The sequence below is a fragment of the Macaca thibetana genome, chromosome 7 (genome assembly GCF_024542745.1).
Source record: "Macaca thibetana thibetana isolate TM-01 chromosome 7, ASM2454274v1, whole genome shotgun sequence".
NCBI lineage: Eukaryota > Metazoa > Chordata > Mammalia > Primates > Cercopithecidae > Macaca > Macaca thibetana.
This window is the reverse complement of record NC_065584.1, coordinates 111,184,798-111,191,427: the sequence shown is the minus strand read 5'-3', so window position 1 is coordinate 111,191,427 and position 6,630 is coordinate 111,184,798.

Sequence of the window (6,630 nt, the reverse complement as noted above, 5' to 3'; positions counted from 1 at the left end):
AACAATAAAAAGAACAAAATAAAAAAATAACTAAGCTGACATAAATGTCAATGCAAAAATTCTAGGTAATATATCCTAATTAATATTTTAGCAGACAACATTGTGTTACCAGATGGAAGGTCTTAACTGTGAGTTTTCCAGGTTCTTGGTGTGTTGAACAAAGAAATGAACTAAATGCTTAAACAAAACAACCAAAGAATGAAGCAATGATAAACAAAACAACAAAAGAACAGAGTAATGAAAGTACAGATTTATTGAGGCAAAAGTACACTCCACAGAGTGGGAGCAGGCTTAAGCAAGCAGCTTGAGATCCCCAGTTGCAATGTTCTTTAGGATTTTTATTAGGCTAAAAGAATTTAGTAACAACTCTGGGTGCCCTTTAGAGGCCTCCAATTGGTTACACCCTATGAAGGATTGGTTGGTGACCAATCAGAGCCTGAAGTGGAGACTCGGCCTGCTGTCAATCAGAGGCTGACGTGGAGACTCGGCCTGCTGTCAATCAGAGGCTGACGTGGAGACTCGGCCTGCTGTCAATCAGAGGCTGACGTGGAGACTCGGCCTGCTGTCAATCAGAGGCTGACGTGGAGACTCGGCCTGCTGTCAATCAGAGGCTGACGTGGAGACTCGGCCTGCTGTCAATCAGAGCCTGAAGTGGAGACTCGGCCTGCTGTCAATCAGAGGCTGAAGTGGAGACTCGGCCTGCTGTCAATCAGAGGCTGAAGTGGAAACTTCTGTCTTGTTATCACAGGAGTGAAGATGCTGCTCAATGTTGCCTAGAAATGGCTGCATCTGCTGTGCTTTTGCTTATGTCTTAACCTCTGGTTACCCTAATTCCCTATTCTCCTGCCTCATAAAGATTGACCAATTTCCGGACTGTTTAAAGGATGCAAGTGTAGTTCAATACTGGAAAATCTCTTAATATAATTTCCTGAATATAATGCAATTTAATTTATACATTTATCTATAAAAGTATTATCTCTGTAAATACTGAAAAGATATATTTTAAGTATTTGCCATTTATTTTTTATCAAACCCTTAATAAAATAAGAATACCTACTTCCTTAACATTTAAAAATCTTATGTGTGTGTGTGTGTGTGTGTGTGTGTGTAATCTCAAATTAAAGGCCAGTGCCATGTTTAATGAGAGAACACAAGAATCTCTTCCATTCATTAAAATTAGGTAAAAGACAAGGATGTGAAATATCACTATTATTTAATATTGTTTCAAACCTACTAGCCAAGGCAAAAAGTAAAAAATATAAAAAATGTAAAAGAGAAGACAGAGTAGTGATTATTTGCAGATAGCATACTTTTATATTTGGAAATTCTAAGAAAGTTACAAGACAATGTTACAAATAGAGGATGTAATCAGCTAATATAAAATTAAAACAAATAATTGGGTTCCTGTGTACAAACTACAACTATTTAAATGCTTTAATGACAGAAAATACTATTTTTTAGCAATAATAAATGTGCATTTAGGAATAAACTTAATATGAAATGTACAAAATCTATGTGAAAAAATGTTTAAAATACATGTGAGCAGTACAAAATGAAATATGAGCAAACCGTTCTTGGGTAGAAAGAATTAACATCATGATGACATTACCACTATATTAATTAGTATTTTTAACATAATTTCAATAAAATACCACCAGAATATATTTGCGCAAACTGGACAAGCTCATTACATAAAAAATAAACAATAATTGCTAGGAAAATTCTAAGCAGGAGTGATGGTGGAAGAGCAAGTTTATCAGAAGTTGAAATACATTTTTAAAAAGCTAATAATGAAAAGAGTGTGGTGCCTACTCATGAAAGGAAAGATAAATAGAATGAATTGATAGTACCTAAATTCATTTGACCAAATTGGGTAAAATTTGTAGGGAATAAAACATGGTGACTATAGGTAATAACAATGTATTCTATTCTTGAAAATTGCAAAGAAGGTACATTTTAAGTATTCTCACCATGATAAATAATAAGTATGTGAAATCATTAATATGTTAATCAGCTTGATTTAGCCATTCCACAATGTATACGTGTTTCTAGGTATGTTGTACTCAATCTATACAATTTTTTTTAATTAAAATAAATATGAATGTTTAAAAAATTAATAGGGAATAAATTTATAAATGGTCTTGGAGAATCTGTATATCCAAATAAATTTACATTTTCACCAAGTAAACTAGAGTAAGCAAATATTTTTATCTAAAAATCAAAACAAAAAATTATAATAGAATATAAGAGAAGGTTGGTAGGGAGTGGAAAATGCCTTTTAAAATATGTTATAAAAATACAGCAATATAAGTAGAATGGTGACCACCGGGGGCTGGAGGAGGCCGAATGGAGAGTTAGTGTTTAATGGGTGCAGAGTTTCAGCTTAGGAAGATGAAAAAGTTCTGGAGATGGATGGTGGTAATGGCTGGACAACAATGTGACTATATTTAATACTATGTATTAAATACACTTAATGGTACACTTAAAACTGGTTAAGATAGTAAACATCATGTTGTATATATTTTGCCATAGTAAATAACATATAGCAGTATAAAACAAAAACTTTGAAAAAAAGTCAATACATACAGCTAAAAAAACTGACAATCACCTATCCCCATAAACAAGATCAGAAGACAAATAACTGGGAAAGTTATACACAATTTATATCACAGAAAAATACAATTTTCCTAACCGAACAAAGAGCTCCTCTAACAATAAAATCCTCAACAAGCCAACAGAAACATCAAAAGGATTTTAACCTTTTTCAGGAAAGGAGATAAAAATTGTTCCTATCCATATAAATAGACAGTCAACCCAAATCCTCATGCCACTCTTCACCTAGATTATTGAAGATCAAGGTGGGTGAGGGCACGCCTTTCTGGGAAGGGTGCAGGGACCTTGGCACTTGTGTATATTGCAGACAGAACACAACTGAGCCAGAACTACTAGAATGTAAAACAAATCCACCTTCTGTCCCAGTGATTCCACTGCTGGGAATGTAGCCTGTAGTTACACTCAGACACGTGCACATGATATGTGTGCAGGGGCATTCGCTGTAGCATTGTTTGTGGCAGCATAAGATCAGGAAAAATAATTAAATGAAGATTGTGCAGCCACCATAAAGAGTGCAACAGTGAACTAATATGTGATGAAAGCCAAGATTTATTATGAAATAATGGGCAGAACAGAGTGTACTGTCACCATCTGCTAAAAGTGCACGTGGAGGTGAAGGTTCTAGAAAGATAGATGAGAAACTACTCAGTGAGTGTTCAGGAAAGGAAGTGGGGGACAGGGGACAAGGACTGTGTGTGTTACATTCTTTCCTTCTGTATTTGTTTCCTGTGACTGCCATAACAAATTATCACAAATTCAGGCCTTAAAACAACCGAAATCCATTCTCTCACAGTTCTGAAGGCTAAAACCTGAAATCCAGGTGTCGGCAGGGCCTGGAGCTTTCTGAAAGCCCTAGTGGAGGATCTTTCTGCCTATTCCAGCTTCTGGTGGCCCCTGGGGTTCCTGGGTCTGCAGTAGCATGTCTCCAGCCTCTGCCTCCATCTTCACGTGGCCATCATCCCTCGGTGACTGCAGATGCTTTCCTCTTCTTATGAGGCCCCCAATCATCGAATTGAGAGCTGATGCTAAATCCAGGATAATGCTATCTTGAAGTTCCAGAATAGTTACAGTTGCAAAGGCCCTCTTTCCAAAAAAGCTCACATTTGAAGGCTCTGGGTGGATGTGAATTTTTAAGGGACATTGTTCAACCCAGTACACCTGTGTATATGCTTTTGGAGCGTTTGAAATTTATACTATGTAATTTATCACCGGTTCAACATAAATTAGGTCATTAAAAACTATGGAAAACACATCTCTGTTTACAGATGGGAATATATGATGCCATTTATTTACACATATATGTATTCATACTTTTATAATGAGCAGTTTTAGAACAGTTTTTACCAGGTTAAAATGAGCCCTGTGGTAGAAGGATTAGAGATAAGGAGGAGAGGGTGGAGGGCTCATGACCGTGTTCTCTGTAGGTCTCTACAATGGCTTGTGGCATTTGATGCACTATTCATACACTGAGATACATTTTATGAAAGATTGTATTTTGAAATAAATATGCTTGAGTCCCAAGGTAAACAGACATAGCCTTACACCTTAGGATCAATCCCCTTATAGAACTCAAGAATGACAATGAGAAGCTTGACATGGTCTTTGTCAGTACAATGCTCATATCTGAGTTACTTGGCAAGCAACAACACACAGGCGACTTTCTGAGCCTGCATCCTAAAATTAAATCCTGTTGTACCCCAACACCAAAAGGCCACATGTGACCATCACCTTGAACTGGTGAATGCTGTGAGCTTACTTTGCCTGGCCAGTGAGAGACGAGGGCAGCGGTCTGGGTGCTAGGGTTTGACAGGTACACAGCGGGTCCGCCTGGGGTCAATGGGCATATGTAGGACAGGCCAAGAAAGTTGGGGATTCCCAGGTTCATCAAGGGGGCTGCTCTTGGGGAGAGCAGGTGAACTCCCCAAAGTAAGCATTATTTTCAATAAAAATCTCTTCCTGGCAAAAAATTCTAAAATATCCCCTAGCTTGACCTGGAATTGTTGATGTGTGTTCCTTCTCTCCACCCCAGGTCTTAAGGGATTCACACACATTACCGTTCAATATTAAATGGGAGGCAGTGTCCTGGAGGATCTCCACCCCACGGGTGGGCACAGCCAGTTTGAGGGGTGCCAACTGGTCTGCTTTAAGGAGGTCACTGAGCCTGGGCCCCAAATATTCTCTTATTAATCAAGCCGACATCGCAGTGCTTGTTAAACATCTGAGAACGGGCCATGCAGGCAGCTTTTGAATCTTCTGGAAATTTTGTATTGAAAATTCAAGAGGCTTAAACGGGGCCTGTGTACCAGGAGGTGGTCATCGCTAAGACAATCTGTCCTTAAAGTGGTCCTTTCTGGGAGTTACCTTCTGCTCTGCAATTTTCTCTGCAGAGAAACTGAGCACAAAGTCCCTTGAGGAGTTGCAGAGAGCTGAGGCTTGGCAGTGGTGCCGGAGCCATGTGCCGTGGTGGTGGGTGACCGGAAAGCGCACCCTCCCCAACTGGGTTACCTGTGGCTGCACATGTGATGCCCGCTGCACCAGACTAACTTCAAAGCCTCTGAGAGCAGTGGGATGCTGATCCCGAGAAAGAACGTGCGAAGACACCTACCTCGCAGGGATGTGGAAACGTTTGGCTCCTGGAACCAGGTCCATCACTGAGATGAACACGATCACTTTATAGTATAGGTTGTTTTTCCTTTGGATTGGACGTTCTAGCGCGGTCCTGTGTTCTCCTGGCTGCTTCGGCCTTGCAGGTCATCAGTCAGGGTGCTGACTGGCAGGAATGACTGATGATGCCGCGTCCCCCCACCCCCCGCCGGCCCCACAGTTTTCCAAATCACAGCTCATCTTCTTATTGGCATAAATGTACCTCCTGCTTACTCAAGTAGAATGTAAACAGGGAGAAAGGCTGTGACCGAGGCTAATTTTCCTCCTGGGTGTGAGCACACCAGTTTATCTATCTGCCCTTTGTCTCCTGCTCAAGTCTCTCATTTTCAATCATATTCTTTACCTAAAATGTCTACTTTTCAGTGTGAGTTATCACAAAAAAAGACACATTTAATCGTTGTGTAGTAGGAAACCCTCTTGCAGGAGTAAAATAAGATGGAGAGGAGTTGCCGAGAGAGACCACAGTTCCCAAGTCCACCCGTATTTTTATTGAACTAAAGCTGCATGTAAATCTTTTATGACACGTAAATCCTTGCCGCCTTGACACTGCTATGTGCCTTTTGTGCCTTTTTTATTTTAATATCTTTTTTTTCTTGAGACAGAGTCTCGCTCTGTCACCCAGACTGGAGTACAGTGGCATGATCTTGGCTCACTGCAATATCTGTCTCCTCCCACCTCAGCCTCCCAAGTAGCCACCAGGCCCGGCTAATTTTTGTATTTTTAGTAGAGACAGGGTTTCGGCATATTGCCCAGGTTGGTCTCCAACTACTGAGCTCAAGGGATCCTCCCACCTCGGCCTCCCAGAGTGCTGGGATTCTGGGCGTGAGCCATCACGCCTGGTCCTGCTGTGTACCTTTTGTTTCCTACATTACTTATGTCTTTCCTGTTGTTTATTCTACTTACTCGAAGTTTGTTTTATTGGCGATTTCATAAAATATTATTTTGGCACTGCTGATTATCTGAAAGTTTTGTGTGTGGGTTTATTTTATTGAATTAAATTGGTTTTTTCCTTCTTTTCTTCTAATTTATTTGGGTTTATTGTGCTGTTCTTTCTCCTAGATTCTTGAGTGGAAAGCTTAATTTATTTTTAATGCATCTTCGAATTTAATTAATGCATTTAAGAATACCCGTGGTTCTCAAAGTGCCTTTTGCCTCCTTCATCTCACAGGATTGGAGATTCGACGCTCTTATTATTCAGTTACAAAGGTTTGCAATTTCTACTTCTATTTGATTTTTAATTAAAAGTTATGTAAATGTTTTTTTGTTTTCTAATTTTATTCCTTTGTGAAAATAAATGTTTTAATGGTGTTAACTTCTTGAAATTTATGATGATTGCCTTTGTGGTTGAGGATA